At 36.8% G+C, this 16,544-nt stretch overlaps 1 long non-coding RNA gene across 1 annotated transcript in view; it reads left to right on the forward strand.

Annotated features, from left to right (window-relative positions):
• The first annotated feature begins 1,983 nt into the window (after window positions 1-1,983).
• Window positions 1,984-16,544, forward strand: part of LOC103481644 (uncharacterized) — a 53,266-nt gene continuing 38,705 nt past the window's right edge. The window contains exons 1-2 of the long non-coding RNA XR_536333.2: window positions 1,984-2,220; window positions 2,918-3,149. This is a non-coding gene — a long non-coding RNA (uncharacterized LOC103481644). The remainder of the gene's footprint in view (window positions 2,221-2,917; window positions 3,150-16,544) is intronic.

Here is a 16,544-nt window from a genome sequence, read left to right on the forward strand (position 1 = left end):
AAAAAAAAAAAGGTAAATAAATAGTTGGGCGACATTTAATATTCACCACCTGGTACTTAAAAAGTATAACGGCACCAAGCATTGATTCAATACCTTATGGAGTGCAAGAAATACCCAGTGGCATGYAAGTACTAATTCTACCCTCCAATTTTGAAAGCCAGTAAATCTGAACAGCTTTCATTTCTTCTCAGTCRGTAAGAATCATATCCACGAAGTTGTGTTCAGGTTGGTGTTTGCATGGGTGTTTCAACTCACCTTTTCCTTGCAGGGTGTATCCCCTCAGCTGCAGCTCATCATGATTAATTAGAGGGAAAACAAAAAGGAGCAGRCTCCCTGAGGCAGAWGCCACGTCAGCATTTAGTCAGTTCTAAGCAGAGAGGAAAAAGTGCTTTCTTTAATCAATCTATTAGGAGATGTGTGAATAAGTTGATTAGATTTTTTAAAAATAGGARGCTGCTCAAAAATAAAAAAWAAWWACATTTATAATTATTGATTGCCACCAGCACCATGCCTTTCAGTAACTTTACTACGCTGTAAGTAGATTATGCTGTTAATAGTGAGGATTTCCTTTTTAAGGAGACAAATGCAGCTGAGAGTCACACAGCATGACTGATCAAGCAATGCAATTAAAAAATGATTAGAAATTTTGATAAAAATCAAAAGAATGAACTACTTCATTCCTGACTGTTATATAAAGTTTTATTTTTTACATTTCCTAGTAACATGTCAATTGAGTTTACATCCCTGATGGTATTAAAGGTGTTTTTTTTTTTAAATTAAAATTGCAATGTGAAATCTTTACCTGCTGTCAGGACTTCGGGTTGGTTTTGTGTTTTGTTCATTTCAAACATTAAGTGTACCCCAAATTTAGTCCAGTTATGTAGATTTGCGCTTAAACCTCATTTGGGTCATTTTACCTTTAAAATCTTTTATATTACCCAAACAACAAAAATCTAAGGTTCAAATTAAAATGAAAAGAAACAACCTAAAATACAATACATCCTATTTGAATTATGATCTGAACGCTGTTTTACGTAGWTTATTGGGAATTTCAGTTATAAATGTTTTAAACAAAAATATTTTGAAAGAGAAAGTGGTGTATATGGAGGCAAATATGAATATTTACATTGTACTGGCATATGGAAAAGTAAAGAAGACGCATCTAAAGTGTCCTTGACAGTATGATTCTGGAAAATAATGAGGGAAGGAGTTTTTATAAGAAAGCTGCAATAATGCAAAATAAACTGTAATGTAAAACCATGGCTGACACACACAAGTTGGGTTGTACCATACCATCAACATGTACCTATTGCTAAGCAATACAAGACCTTTGTAGTAAATGTAGGCTTTTTACCTTGGTGTGTTTATTTCAGTTAAAAATTCAAACTCATGCCTCCCATATGCTCCCATAAAGCAACATATTTCAAGTGTTTATTTCTGTTGATGCAAATGTTTATAGCTTTGTCAGGCTGACGGTCACTGACKTCCTCCACATGGAGGGTAAGACATTTTATTGCTTGGTTATAGCTTGCCACAGTGCTGTATCTTAACATGTTTATGGGAAATGTAATAATATGGGGAGTTATAAAAACATACTTTCCTGGTACACTGTAATGTGTGGGTGAGCTTAGGGTTATTTCATTAGCATCCACCAAACTCAAATTGTAAATAATGATGATAAATAAGATGAGAGAGGCCTGCAATGCTAAGCATGTTAGATGTTTTTTTTGGCGGGGGTGGAAGGGGTCTGTAGCAGGTTTTATGACATTTCAAAGGCAACAACAAAAGTAAACAATTATATAAGTAGTTATACACAGTAAATAACATATGTATGACACTTAAAAAATAAAGACAAACCTGTGACAGAAAATACAATACTCAATTTAATAGAAAAAAACGCGCAATTAATACGTCATGATTGCGTCACTGCGTCACCACGTGACGTTTAACCCGGAAATAGCTTCGTTTGAAAATCTGAACCGGGGAAATGTTTGACACTGAAAATTACAAGCTAGGATAGATATGACAACTGTTTATTTGGTGGAGGGGGTTGGTTATATATAAGTTTCGTCCTGATCCACACTCCATACCAGTAGGTGGCGGTAATGCACACCATTAAGTTGTTTGCCAACCGCCATTAAAACAAAAAGAAGAAGAAGACGATATGACAACTGAGACAGAAACACCGTGTGTGCACCCACTACGAACCATGTCACTTTGGTGAGTAAGTAACAAAGAGTAAGTTATGTACGCGTGTGCGTGCTTTGCATGTCGGCACGGCCTTTACTGAGGGACTACGTCCCAGCTCATGGCTGCTCCCCTGTCACAAAGTTCTTTTGAGAATGCCTGAAAGAGTTGCCAACGCACTCCAGGATTAATTTTGACAGGCCAGACATTCCTGAGATGGTTAATCAATGTGATTGAGAAGGCTCCATTACTTTTAGCCACGGCATCAGGTTGGTATGATTCTGATTTTTATTTTTAACTTAAAAATGGAAGGAAATAAATGCAATCTGTAATGAAAAATTGAAAGCTGTTTTCTTAATTCATCTTTTAAAATATTCAACGCATTTGAAACAAATGCTATGACAAAAAGAATAAACTGACAAAAAACTGTYAAGGAGATAAATACTTCTTTTACAGACTGTGAACGATTTAAAGGYAAACTGAAACAGCAAAAAGAAACGTTAATATCTGCCTTTTTCCTACTTTAAGTAAAAAAAGGAAAAGACAAAAAAGAGCAAACAATTTCATTACATCCAACTTTATAATGAGTGGGATATTACATTTAGCAATATTAGCAAAATATATTGTCTGAGTTTCTAATAATCAAATGCTATTGTCCAAAAATCCCCTCAAAACATCAATTACTCTCAACTCTTTGACAGCCATAAACATTGTCACCATTGTTTCTCAGATGTTTGGCTGTCTGGTCCTGCTGATGTCATATGCAGCCTCTGACAAGACCCATGGTGAGTTGAGTGATGCAGAAGAAACCAAGGTCAGGAAGAAGAAGCAAGAATCAACGGCACTAAGCTTCCTCCCACTGCGATATCTGGGCCTGACAGACTGCCAAGTCAGAGGGAGGTAACCCTCCCTTCATCTCATTTAGGAAGACATTACACCAAGCCATGTTGAGAGAGCACCTGGTGAGCCAACCTTCCTGTGACACTCTTTCTCAGCAGCAGCATTGAACAATACTACCTTTCAGTTGAGAACATTTATTCAGAGCAGGGAGGAAAAAAAAGCCATACTAAAGAATTTCTGACCGGAATCAACAAGAGCTAATGAAGATGTACTTTTTTTTAGATTATAAGATGAGATAAATATCTAAGTTACATGTCAGAAATGCCTCTGTTAGGTTCTGTTTCCACCTGTCAGGCTTTTTCCATAGCTACTTATTTTGCCAAATTAAACTCAACAATATTGTGCAGAACTGCACAGGACAAACTGATGTCACACAATTTCTCAGGCGCACACAACAGGATTCAAAAAGGTGCTCCAGGGCAGAGCCATCTTTCCATTGCTATTCCAAAAGTAGTACTACACAATTGTCCATGTCTGAATGTACTTTCCTAAATCTTTAATCAGGATTTTAAAATTGAAGCCATGGTTGTTTTGACTTTAGGTGCATAAATGTTACCTTGCAGCCATTTTTCACACAAAAGTGTGAAAAGTCACACTTTTAACACTTGGATAGAAAAAACGGCATGTTGTTCTATCTGTCTTATGATGAATAGATAAGGGGAAAAAAAACAGTGTTTCACAACTAATTAAAGTGTTGGTATATCCTTTCGATTTTGACGTTGTGGCTAACTACAGCTGAAAGAAGTCTTTAACATCAGACCATTTTGAATGATCTGGTCTTTTTTATAAAGCCAAACTGTGATTGGACAAGTGACTCTAAGCAACTTAAATTGCAATGGACCTCACGGTTCATTCCTGGCAGCTTCTGACTGTGACAGTATTTTATACATACCGTATAAGACCCACTTTGTGGGCTTTGGGGGAGGGGGGGGGAGGGTGTAGCTGTCAGACTAGCATTCAGGAATGATGTGACGAGATGACCTGCAACAAGGGAAGGAATGTAAGCCAGCAAGGTTTGAGGCCAGGGATCATGTCTGACCCTGATGCAAAGAAACAAGCGAGGTGAGGTAGAGRGGTCGGTGTTATTAGATCGTTTCAGACGGGGTGTGACACACTCTAGTTGCTTAGTGAACACTGCAGAGGACAGAGAGGACCTAACAGGAAAAGAACCTTTGGACCTTGATTGACAGGAAGGAGAGCTTGAACAAACAGACGGGGGGAAAAAAACACGAAGGGTTTTAGAGTTGGGGGTCAAATATGCTCAGCAGAATGTACGACAAGAAGAGAGGGCTTGTTAGAGACTTCATTGAGACAAATACAATCATCATCAAAATTCTGACCCTAATAATGTCTATAGTAGATCATGAATATGCACATTTCTCACTCTAAGTCGTTGCTGTTGTCTACATTCTGATTTCTTATTTTGCAAATTTACACTCATTTTCCAAATGACTCAGATTTCTTTGTGGCCACTTTTCTTCTATCCTAATCACTCTGTATGCAGCAGCAGTTGAAATTCTTCAGGTAGGAAGTCGCACACTACTTCTCTAAAGAATAATATTGTGAAAATGCCAGCGATGTAAGCACCAAGGGAATGGGGAATTAAAATTGCRACATAGGAAAGGAGGCAAATGAAAAGCATTAAATCTGACCTTATAAGTAGGGCTGGCAGGAAAAAAAACATAGGCTTAAGAGAGATTCCAAATAGCTCTATGTATTTCATAATCAGTTGGAGAAAAGTGTAGCATATCTACATCAGATCTCAGCTGGTGCATGCAGGTTTACTTCATCAACTTGCGGTGCAACAGAGGAAGATGTATAATGCGTGTGAAAATTGTTAATTCAGGCTAGTGCAAAATGAAAATGTGACATGTCTATAAAAGTCATTGTACTTTTAAGATTAGATTGGCTGATTGCAAAAAAAGTGTGGAGACTTAAGAGAATAAAGTTGTGTGGATGCTAACTCAGTTGATGAGTTGTCGGAAACGGGAAGGGAAAATGGTAACTTTTTCCTCCTGATCTATTTTCTGGTAACAGTGAGTGAMCTTAGGAAGATTTACTTAAAGTTCCAGTATGTAACATTTATAAAAAAATATGTTTTGTTTTTTTTTTGCAAAAATGTTAAAACTATCCTCATGTATTGACAGCATAGCTTGAGATATTTATGAAGATATATTTTTTTCTTTACTGAGAGCAATGGAAAAATAATGTCTTTGATTTTATTCAGTTTCTGTTAAGGGGCTGGTGTGGTTGTCGGGGCGAATCTGTTTGACTCATGAGGATTTGCTTTAGTACTTCCTTTGTTCTTTCGTTCCTTGTGATTTTTGTCTAATAAAAGTATTGGATCTATGTATAAAGAAAAAATACCTTGTTCTTTGTACGACATTAAACGGAGTACCAGCGCTTATTTTTTTCCTACTTGAAGCATTGGTTGTAACACACTTGCCACTGCTTTTCAATGAACTTATTCAACAAAGCGTGACTCCAAAAACCACATTTCACTATATGTTACTAGCAAATTGATTGCGAAAGCTAAACTTGGCTACCAAAACACAAGTAACAGTTACTTGCTACCAAAACACAAGTAACAGTTTATTTTGTAAACTGTTACTTTCTCCAAAGATTATCATCTGAAACTACTTCACTATGACCAATCAAACCCTGTCAGAGTAAATTAATAAAAACATAAAATGTCCCATTCAAGAATCTTTTAACAAAGAAGAAAATGTATTTATCATATGTTAAGTTTTACTCTTGGCTAGAAGTGCTCATTATTTTCAATGCAGAGGTCTGGTTTGTGCAATTTAGCTCAATTCTGTGTCACACTCTTCCCTATATATATACTTTTATTTATTTTGTTTTTTTCTCGCTCGAACTTGTTGAAATCAGTATATCTTATAGTGACTACCAGTGACACGTTTTAGCACCAAAAACCCTGTCTTGTCCTTGAACACTGATTGTACCATAGGTCCAATCTAAACACTTTATAGTTCCTGCCAGAAAGCCTTTTAGCCTATTAAATGCTTGAGCCCTTTTCCCCTCCTGTGCTTTCAGATCCCTCTTTCTTTGACATTGTTTCTCTTTAGTGCTTAACCTGCATGTGGGACGTTGCATATTAGCTGAATTAAGGTTACAATTTGAGTTAAAAATGTAGTCCTCTTTCCACAGGCAAATAAAGACATGACAGCTTGGTAATAATGCTGTGTAATGGACCTATACCATCTTCAGTCACAATTTAAACTGACTGTCAGACACTTCAAGTACTGTTTGTACTGTTGTTGTTCTGGCGACACCTTATGCCCTTTTCTCCCCATTTATGGGATCAACTCACTAAACCGTGCTTCCACTCAAATTTCTGGACTTTTATAATTTTAAATTGTCATTAACAAAATTTTTATAATTTATTTAGTCTGAGTAATATTGTTTCATATTGTTTTTAGCTATTTGGTGCAAATGATCTTTAACAAAGTTAAAACAAATATTTAGAAAGATGAATATTTTTTACTTATGGCCAGAGAGGGTTATAGTGAGATTTACTTTAAGAAGTAAGGTTTAGTTTTTTTTTTTTAATTATTATTATCTGCTTGTTGTATCTAAATAACAATATAAATGTTATTTAGGTGTAGGTGGACTTTAAAGAAAGTCTTTCAAAATGTAATATGTGTTAGTAAAGCAATTAAAAATGTGAAACTCATTTGATATAGTGATGTACTTGAAGCATTTTCTTATTTTTAAAACTGTGTTGCAGTAAAAAAAAAAAAAAAAAAAAAAAATCGGTGTCAGAAATTAGAAAATGACATAAGACCAGTTTAAAAGAATAGTGCAAAAATGTCAGCCAATTATAAAGCCCATCGATTGTGAAGTACATGAACTCAACTGGTCATGGCTCATTTTACATGAATTACTGCATTAATTCTGCATGGCATGGAAGTGATCAGCCTGGGCTCTGCTGAGATTTGAAGGAAGCTCAGGTTGCTCTAATAGCGACTCAGTTTATCTGTATTGTTTGGTCTCGTTTCTGTACAATATTCTTTTGACAATATTCCATAAATTCTAAGAGACTCTGGTTAAACAAGTCCACTGACTGTTAAAGTACATAAAACCGTGATAATTGAAACGGATACTGGTATTTTTAGCATTATAGGCCTGTGCCAAATACTGGTGGCACAGAAATCAACATTTTCAGGAAGCTCGTTATGGAAGTATGAAGTGCTCAAAAATGTTAGGATAGATTGCTGTTCTGTCTTTTGACTTGATAAGCACCAGAGGCCAACACTCGCTGCTCACRTGGCTCTCCAAATCCTCACTGAGCGTGGAAACTTCACAGACCTCAAGCAACTTGGATTCGGCGCTACTGCCATTTCTTCAGATTCTGGAACCTTGATTTCCAACTTTCTTTCATCTGAAAAGAGGTATATGAAATACTGAGCAGCAGTGCAAGTCCTGTCTTATTGCAAATAGAATGCTTCTGRTGTCTAAATGGAATGCTTCTGATGCTTCGCACAAGGAATCTTAACAGTCCATGTCCTTAGATTCACAATTTTCTCAAGACTGCAGATACCCCGATTACCCGTGCAGCTGTTTTTGACCAGGCATTTTCTTTCTGCTAAGCTTTCCACCAGTTTGTTTTAAATTGGTGGAAACAACCATCTATTTTAGAAATGGTCTTTTGTGTCTGCTCTGGTCTTGGAAGGTTTCATTTAGTATCTGCTGGAAATTATGAATAAAATGACAAATCTATTTAATAAGAAACTATATGTATGTATATATATATATATATATATATATATATTGGCCTAATGTAATTTTCTGTTTTTTAAGACAGAATTTTAGGTTTTCAATAAACGTCAGTCATACTCACCATTAAACTAGTTTAAAATGAATTAGTTATACAATGACATTCAAATTTAGATGGATCAATGTGGGTATTTTATTTATGCAATCATATTCAAATATAAGGCTGCACAGTGGYGCAGTTGGTAGAGCTGTTGCCTTGCAGCAAGAAGGTTCTGGGTTCAATTCCCGGCCTGGGGTCTTTCTGCATGGAGTTTGCATGTTCTCCCTGTGCATGCGTGGGTTTTCTCCGGGTACTCCGGTTTCCTCCCACAGTCCAAAAATATGACTGTCAGGTTAATTGGCCTCTCTAAATTGTCCCTAGGTGTGAGAGTGTGTGTRCATGGTTGTGTGTCCTGTGTGTCTCTGTGTTGCCCTGCGACAGACTGGCGACCTGTCCAGGGTGTACCCTGCCTCTCGCCCRGAACGTTAGCTGGAGATGGGCACCAGCAACCCTCCCGACCCCACTGAGGGACAAGGGTGAAAGAAAATGGATGGATGGATGGATATTCAAATATAGGTGTATCGAAGATGATGCTTTTTTTTTCTAAGCAGTGGTGAAGAACCTGCCTTCACGTTTAATGTTTCTTTTTTTAGCCTTTAATTAAGTTAAGCAAATCTAACTAGTTTCAAGATCTTCCTAATTTCAATTGACCCCAAGTTGTTGACTCTTACAATAATTTTATATTTCATTAGGTATGTTTTTAAAAGCCTTTTGTTGTTATTCCTAGTCCTATATATATATTTTTTGTTTTATTTTTCTTCTGCTCCTTGTAAGTCACTGAATTATCACCTTAAGATAAGGGTGAAATGAAAAACTGGAATGACAATGCAGTGCAAAAACAGAGTAAAAACAAAGATCTCCCAAATGCATAGAAAAGCAAATGGAATAAATGACGAGGTGTCTGAGAAGGGAAGAGATCAGTAAATCAATTGTTCAAACAAACAGTATGAGGGGAGTGCCATTCGCCTTGTCAGCGAAACAAGCCATCATGAAGTCATTTTGTATGTTACACCTCTATATCTTTCATCTCCTCCATAAATCAGACACAGGGTCACATTAAATTTGAGAGAGCTGCACCTGACTCATAAAAGAAAACCTGTATCATAAGTCAATACACATTTGTTTAAGTCGGCGTGGAAGAGAAAAGAGCAAGCCGGTGGTGCAGTCAGTTTAAATTCACTGTCTCCATGTAATGATGAAGGATTTCAACACTAAAATAAAACACTGGCTCTTTATTCCTGCACAGACATGTGGATCAAGTATTTGTCAGACCTTGTTTTGTGTCTGCTTTAAATAAACCTCATTTCCTGTTATTTACTCTTGTTGAACCAACTGCTGTGGTCCCCCGTTTTCCAGTAGGGAAAATTATGCTGAGCCCAGTGKGAAAGCAATAAAGTAACTATAAAGCAGTGACAAGCTCACAATGTGACATRAGACAGAGGAAAGGCAGGATACTGGAAGATGGTGATKGGGGGGGGRGRGATTTGGAAGCACTGTGGATAAAATTATAACATTATGCCCTGAAGGGAAAACTGTGCACACGGCCATGAGAGGAAGTCTGYCTATGCATGGGAGAATGTGTAAACTCCAAAGCTCCTGGTGTGAAAGGGTGGAATTTATTTCCATGCATGCTTTCTTAATATCATTTTTAATATTGCTTTATGGTGGGCATGTTTATTATTTGCATGCTTTTAGACTGATGATRMAATGCTCACTTAACATAACATGAGATTTTAAATGATRCTATTTATTCTTAGATTTCAGAGTGCATTTTGTTTTTCGTTCTTTGAAGTTAGAATATTGTGAAAGAGTTTCATATGTTTTGCGGTTCATTTCAGAAGGTGAAACTCATTGTATAGGTTCACTAGATATGGAGTGAAWTATTTAAAGCATTTTCTTCCTAGAATTTTGATGACTATGGCTTACAGCAAACATTAAAGCCTYGTGGWATAAAGTAGAACTTCATTTTAAATTTATGGCAAATAATGAAATCACAGTGCCTTGTCCCTTTACACACCAAAATAAAATAAACAATTTAAAATCAACAATTACAGTACTATATATACATGATGACATTGCACAAGTCAGAAAGTTCACAGYAGGAGGTAAAACTCTTCAGTTCTTAACAGCAATCAGCACGATTTACATGTCACAGCTGACAGCTCTGATGACCTATGGATACTATTTTAAAAACTTAATCAACTAAAAAACAACCCTGCAAAGATGAGCCTTTAAATACTTGCTTAGTCTGAGTCGGTAGACTACACCATCACGATGAAGCCTGCTGACCACCTGAGAGATGTCCAGAAGACKGTCATCAACACCACAAGGGGCGTAAGGCACAAACAGTCATTGCTAAATAAGCTGGTTGTTCAAAGTGGTGCATCCAAGCACATTCATAAACAGTTRAGTAGAAGAAAAAGTGTGGTAGGAAAATGTGCTTCAGCATCAAGGATAACCACAGCTTTGAGAGGATTGTCAATTTGGGAGAGCTTACAATTAGTGGGTTGAGTCTGGAGTCAGTGCAATAATAGTCACCGTGCATAGATGAGTCCGACACATGCGCTACACATATTACCTGAGCTAAGAGCTGTTGGTTAGTGATCCAAAGTCTTTTTTGCAGATGAAAGTAAAGTTTGCACTTCATTTAGAAATCAAGGTACCACATTCTGGAGCAAGATGACATAACCCATGTTGGTTGAAGTCCAGAAGGCAGAGAGAGCCTGGCATTAAAGTACATGCATTGTGGTTTTTATCACATTTAATGGCAACATGCCGTTTTTCTGCAGTTAACCCAACATTTCCAGTCACTGCATTTTGCAYAGAATTTAGTGCTGTGTGCCACTTAAATAAATTTAATATTTAAATCTCAACATTAAACRGATATTCCTTAATTGTAGCACTGTTGCTTTGGAACAAGGAGGTTCTGGTTAAAATCCTGGCTTGGGGTCTTTCTACATCAAAATGGCATATTCTCCCTGTGCAGGTATGGATTTTCTCACAACCCAAAGACATGATTATTTGGCTTGTTAACTGCTCTAAATTGCTTGCATGAGTTTGTGTGCATCATTGTTTGCCCTGTGCATTCCTGTAATGGACTGATGAACAATCCAAGATGTACTCGGGCACTCGCCCTGTGACCATTGGAGATGGGCATCAACCCTYCGTTGACACTGCAAGTAAAGTAAGTTTGATCTGCCATGGCATTACGTCGTGTTGTCGGTAAACTTTCTAACTCTTCAGAATCACTTTTTAACCTACTTTGATCAAAAWTTTGAATTACCCCACTTGTTTCTTATCCTCCGCTATTGCTCYCGTTTTGCTTTCTACACGAAATGCAAGAATAATCCAAGTGCCTGGATCCTTTAATTGTGCTGATGCCGCTGCACCTGCAACCATACTTAACACATTTAGCTAATATAGCCCTTTCTCTTCTGTTCCGGCTCATTTAGGTCTTCTCCCTATCTCMGTCTCTATTTCTCACTCTCTTTCCTTGTTTTTCCCTATGGAGCAGAGGTCTAGTGAGAAACAGGGAAAAGGAGATTAGCGTGTGTTTGCTTCATTTCACTGCCTCCAAAGAATCACAGGCTAATCCCAGCTTCAGCTGCCTGGATGCTACTGATCTGTTTGCTCTGAAAGCCTTTGACAGTGGGCCGCAGTTGTGCCACAGAGATTCCTCAGAAACAGCCAAATAAGAGGCTTTGTCCTCACACATAGTGCTAATTTCCTCTCAATCCAGGTGTCCATGCCATCTTATTGTTCTAAAGTTTGGAGAACTTGACTTTAAAGCAGTTAAACCCCTGGAGCAGAGCTTTGATGTGCACTCAGGAGCTGCACATGATGAGAACAGTGTTTGTCTTTATCACAACACTTATGAGGGTCCAGTTTCCTCTTCATATGAAAGTAAACCCTTTGAGAATCAACACATTCTCAAGAAAACTTACCAGTTGTGTGGATGAACCATCTGTCTGTTCATCATCTTTCGTATGCAAACCTATTCTATGTGAGCCAGTAGATCAACAAACTCACTACCAACAGACACAGCTAGTAAATCTAACTCCATCCAGTCAAGGTTTTTATGAAGCTCGGAGAGAAACCTTTTGCAATGCCTTCTTAGTGTGACAATATATTGCTTAGTACCATGATACTAAAGATGTAAGATGCAGTTTTGTATCGAGGTGTATTCAGATTCATAGCAGTCATTGATATTTCAGCAGTTTCATTAAAATTTGTTGGAAATRATCAATAAATGTTCTTAAAATATAAATCATCGCWGTAGAGCCAGAAGTAGTAGTAGTACTTCCACAAGTAGTAGTAGTACCAGTTGTAGTAATAGTTATATTAGCAGTACTAATAGAAAAAAAGTAGTAGTTTTATCATTATACTCTGTCACATTTGTTCAAACACACCTTTTTAACCAACTCAGCTTTACAGAAATAAAGTTAGCAATGTATTTCTTCATGAAATCAAAAGCAACCTAGTTGATGTGATATAATGACTGATTCTGCTACTTTTATCTGACTTTTATGCAAGTTATTAACTTTGATAAATTATTTTCACAAGACTCCCATGCAAATTTATCCCATTCTAGCCTAAGTAATAACCTAGAACAAGTTTTGAAAAAAAAAAAAAATTAAATAAATAAAATACAACGGCACAGCAAAAGTATTAGAATTCAATAAAGTCTTGAAGCAGGTGGCTTGATCATTACTGCCAATGATCTTCTTTTTAAACTAGGGTTTAATTTACACATATCTATGACATTCTGACCAGCCTTTTCCTTGCGCTTGCTTTACCCCGTCTGTATTTCTTCATCTTTTAATCTCTGCTTAGAAGTTAACACAAACCAATTAGTGTTGCAATTGTGAGGCAGATTTGAGCTATAATTATATACATTCAGCAAATATGACATTCAGTCTTTAAAAAGTGCTGTCTTTAAACTTGCATAATTACTTGTATATATTTTCCTTCTTGTTTGTGYTCGATAGATGAATCTTAGAAATTTGGATGGTCAAAAAGTTGGTTATGTTTATGTTGGTAATTCAAGTGAAACATGTATGTTATGTATTTTAGATTAAATCAGAAGTGTTATATTTCAGATGTCTATTTCTGTTTGTGGCATATAGCTTTAAAATGTTGAGTTGAGGATGAGARCATTTCAAGAAAGGACTCAAATGTGTTCTATAGCTTGCTTTTTACTATAGAACCACATTTGTTTCTGAGAGGAGAAATGTCTTCCTGTCACCAGGGTGTGCATAAAAACACACATACATCCTTGCATTTTGTATTGCCTTGTTGCTGAAAATGTGCTATATAAATACAATTACCTTTACCTTTGTACTGGTCTGCAAACTGATGACTTTGTATTGACTTCCATTTATTTTAGTAATTGCWTTTATGCCTAACCCAGWCATTTTCCCAAACCACAACTTAAAACTCAATTTATAGTCCAAATGTTAATCTCTAACCCAAAAACAGCACCTCTTTTTACGGGGCCCAGGTTTGGGACCCATAAGGAGCCATCAGTCCTCCCAATGCAGTTTAGTATTTTCTTGAAAAACAGTCTTGTATTTGATATAMTATCAAATACAAGGCTATACACGCACACACAGGTGCATGCACACAAAAATATGTAAGGCAGCATTTCCTTCTCCAGCACACCAACYTGAGAGGTGAGCGGAGCCCCAAAGGCCGAGGAACAGCCCATAATTCACAGGCTGCTCTGTGACTGGACTGGAAGCTTGTTTAATAGCAGAACTGTTGGCAATTTCCAACCGTTTATGTGCTTGTTGCAATTTTTAGTGGTCTGGGAGCYGGTAAAGTTGAAAACGCCTGCTTTATTTTTTTCATTCCCTTTCTCTGACCAGAAACGTAACTTCTTACGACTACTCATTTGATGATTAAAAAAAGAGAACAAATACAAAACACACTGATTTATCCTTTGTCTCAAATTTGTATCTGTTAAAGACCAGCAGTTGGCTGTAATTGAAAATCCTTATCCTTAATTATCACTAATAAATATCTTGCTCTGTGCCCATTAGTGTTGCAAACAGTAATGCTTAAACACTTGTCTGCCCACCTGCTGTTTGTTCTGCAATCAGGCTCAGAGCACACAGCTCTTAGTCACAAGCTGACAAATTAAATGTGTACTCTTTGTGAGTTAGCTGTGGAACTTTATTTCGGCCTCCTCGTTGCCCGCATAACATGGCCATGTGTAAACCGTCTCTTTGCTTTGGGTTATTTCCTGTTTTCCTTTCGTTACTTTGAGCTGTAGCTCAGCTCAAAAAGGCACTTCTTTATTCACTCTCGATTACTATAGTAATATAGTTGTTCTTTAAATACTTTTGCAGCCTTTTAAAGAGTTTGAGAAACATTGATTTGACCTACATTGACATCTTCATGTACATTTAACTTTTAATGTGTTCAGCATCTTTGCATAATTTCATAGCTATTATGCTTATTGGATGAAGACAAGGTGTAAAATAATATATATTAATATATATATTTTATTTTTATTTTTTTTNCATTTTCCCAAACCACAACTTAAAACTCAATTTATAGTCCAAATGTTAATCTCTAACCCAAAAACAGCACCTCTTTTTACGGGGCCCAGGTTTGGGACCCATAAGGAGCCATCAGTCCTCCCAATGCAGTTTAGTATTTTCTTGAAAAACAGTCTTGTATTTGATATAMTATCAAATACAAGGCTATACACGCACACACAGGTGCATGCACACAAAAATATGTAAGGCAGCATTTCCTTCTCCAGCACACCAACYTGAGAGGTGAGCGGAGCCCCAAAGGCCGAGGAACAGCCCATAATTCACAGGCTGCTCTGTGACTGGACTGGAAGCTTGTTTAATAGCAGAACTGTTGGCAATTTCCAACCGTTTATGTGCTTGTTGCAATTTTTAGTGGTCTGGGAGCYGGTAAAGTTGAAAACGCCTGCTTTATTTTTTTCATTCCCTTTCTCTGACCAGAAACGTAACTTCTTACGACTACTCATTTGATGATTAAAAAAAGAGAACAAATACAAAACACACTGATTTATCCTTTGTCTCAAATTTGTATCTGTTAAAGACCAGCAGTTGGCTGTAATTGAAAATCCTTATCCTTAATTATCACTAATAAATATCTTGCTCTGTGCCCATTAGTGTTGCAAACAGTAATGCTTAAACACTTGTCTGCCCACCTGCTGTTTGTTCTGCAATCAGGCTCAGAGCACACAGCTCTTAGTCACAAGCTGACAAATTAAATGTGTACTCTTTGTGAGTTAGCTGTGGAACTTTATTTCGGCCTCCTCGTTGCCCGCATAACATGGCCATGTGTAAACCGTCTCTTTGCTTTGGGTTATTTCCTGTTTTCCTTTCGTTACTTTGAGCTGTAGCTCAGCTCAAAAAGGCACTTCTTTATTCACTCTCGATTACTATAGTAATATAGTTGTTCTTTAAATACTTTTGCAGCCTTTTAAAGAGTTTGAGAAACATTGATTTGACCTACATTGACATCTTCATGTACATTTAACTTTTAATGTGTTCAGCATCTTTGCATAATTTCATAGCTATTATGCTTATTGGATGAAGACAAGGTGTAAAATAATATATATTAATATATATATTTTATTTTTATTTTTTTTACCATTATTGGTCAGAATACCTGTGTAACAATAAATCTGTTAAAATATAATAAATACATTAATGGCACATATGGTTTTTGGTGTCAAGTTCTGTAGGRAAACATAGTCTASCAAATACTTTTTCTCCCACTACATGGTGGATGGAATAGATTTTTAGACACTTTTTGTTTCCCGTTGTAAAATATTAATTTGGCATACAACAACACAACAAAAGCTTACCCTGTTCATTCTTTAATCAAGTCTGTCATTCATTATAGACCAAACATGGCCRCAGGGCACTAATAATTGATACAGGAATAACATTTGTCTTTGGAATATATCAGCAGTTTAAATTTAATAYAACCAAACCATTTCAATGTGTGTAAACATTAATTAGCATAGTCAAATAGAATATCCAAAGCATGTCAATTGTAATAAATTGTCACTGAAACTGAAGTCTGAGATAAAGCAAAAGCCAAAGATCATTCAAATACTTTCCTGCATAAAATGTTAAGTTAGTCCACTATGTTTTGATGAGCACCACACAACCTTGTATTCCACACTAAATGTCATTATACCTGAACAGAGATCCTGAAATGTAGTTGCCCTTAATACAGCTGCGACTCCCAACTAGTTTGTGTGTCACGCACTTAACACGCAAGGTCAAAGCTTTTGGAGACAATGAATGATTTCTATATCAATTTGCGACTTTGCGAGCTGCATCATAAAATGGAAATTGTCTATTCACGGTAAAGGATTTAATAAGCCCCGCACAAACTGCAGCAAGTAATTTAATTGTTGTTTCATTCAAATGAAGCACTTGCTGTCCTTTGGGTCTGGCTGATTATCAAAGGGYACGTTCACTCTTTTAGCTGTGCGAGTCGGACTAATGGGCTTTCACTTCAGCAAGACATTATTTGTGCTTCCGTAATGTATCTTATATATCTTGCAGCAGCAAAACTAACTGCTTAACCTGTACCCGTGGTGTTCTGTCAATTAAAGTGG

Source organism: Poecilia reticulata, linkage group LG19 (genome assembly GCF_000633615.1).
Source record: "Poecilia reticulata strain Guanapo linkage group LG19, Guppy_female_1.0+MT, whole genome shotgun sequence".
NCBI classification, from domain to species: domain Eukaryota; kingdom Metazoa; phylum Chordata; class Actinopteri; order Cyprinodontiformes; family Poeciliidae; genus Poecilia; species Poecilia reticulata.